The 1,368-nt window shown below is 34.3% G+C and overlaps 1 protein-coding gene across 3 annotated transcripts in view; it reads right to left on the bottom strand.

Annotated features, from left to right (window-relative positions):
* The window catches only part of LOC120069890 (myosin-binding protein 1-like), a 4,735-nt gene extending 3,840 nt beyond the window's left edge, over window positions 1–895 (bottom strand). For 2 of the 3 annotated variants that reach the window (XM_039021715.1, XM_039021716.1), the window contains exon 1: window positions 555–895. The gene's annotated coding sequence lies outside the window, so the exon portion shown is untranslated. The remainder of the gene's footprint in view (window positions 1–554) is intronic. The other variant, XM_039021714.1, reaches the window with a different exon arrangement.
* Between the last annotated feature and the right edge of the window lie 473 nt (window positions 896–1,368).

The raw sequence follows: 1,368 nt of genomic DNA, 5'->3' as shown, positions 1-1,368 counted from the left end.
GCAGCATAATTATGAAGAAAACAACCCTTTCTCCCTCCTCTCTGGACCCGCCCAACGACAACCAAGCGAAGGAAGACAAAAAGATTCAAACATAGACAGTTTGACTTTGATAGAACAGAATTCTTAAACAACCATTTTGGGGGGTTGGAGAAGAACAAATTGACTCAGAGGCAGATTGTGAAAGAGGAATTTGAGAACACCAAAAACAAAGATTTTAGGTAAAGAGTATCATAACCAAATAGAAAAAGAAAATTAAAATCTAAGGAAAAGGCAAAGAGCTATTAAATTGCAGAAGAAATCAATCAATGGAGTCAACCGAACAATTGTTGAATATCAATCAATTAGACAATAACAAAAACAGAAAAAACCCAATTCTCATAACAGATCACACCCCATCAAGAAGCAGCAAAATTATCAAACAAAAATCCAACAGATCAAGCTCATGAAAAAGGATGTAGAGATTAGAACACAAAAAACTCAAACGATCAGAACCCATCAACAGGCAAAACCAAGAACAATAACAAAAGAAATCAGATTCACAGAACGAAAATTACCCATCAAAATTTCAAAAAGCCAGCAAATCGTTTTGGAGAGAGAACCCACAAATCAAAAACAAAAAAAGAAATCAGAGGAAAAATCGCGATCCCAATAGAGAGAAAGAAAGTATTGAACAAAACCCAGAGGCAGTTTTTAATTTGTATAAGATTAAAACCAAAGGCCCACCAAAAAGGTTGAACAATCCAACAATTGGGGACGCAATAATTTACATTTTATTTATGGGATTAAAGAAAATGGAAGAGAAAGAAGGGAAAGAAGGGAAAGAAGGTTGGAAATTGACATGCACGCCGACCAAAGCCAAAAAGTCCGGCTTGCAGATCAAAAGGGGGCAAAAGGAAAAAACGACGACGTTGATTAATAACACTGAAAGATTAATCCCTTAGCGAAATGAGAATGAAAAGGAAGAAAAAAAGTTAATACTTTTTTGAGTCTGTTATGAAGAACACCAGAGAGATTTGGGGAAATATTAGCGGTAGTTATTCTACGGTTATCTTTTTCTTTTCTTTCTCTGTTCTTCGATTCCCATCCTCCCTCTTCTCTCTCTCTCCATTAGTTTTTTTACTTTTTTTTTTTTCCTTTTCTTGTTAAATATTTGTAATTTTTTCAATTTTTTTAGTTTATTTTTAAATAAAAAACAAGAATATTATTTTTAAAAAGATTCAATTGACCTATATATATTTTGACAATGATTGTTGGTGATATGCTCCGACAAACCACATCCAATAATCATCGTTGACGATCAACTCTACTGACCCATTTCCCACACCCAACTTTGGCAACAACCACCATCAACGATATGCTTCGACAACA

This window comes from Benincasa hispida, unplaced genomic scaffold (assembly GCF_009727055.1).
Source record: "Benincasa hispida cultivar B227 unplaced genomic scaffold, ASM972705v1 Contig66, whole genome shotgun sequence".
Lineage (NCBI taxonomy): Eukaryota > Viridiplantae > Streptophyta > Magnoliopsida > Cucurbitales > Cucurbitaceae > Benincasa > Benincasa hispida.
The sequence above is the reverse complement of the archived record's forward strand: the minus strand, read 5'-3'. Positions and strand labels throughout refer to the sequence as shown.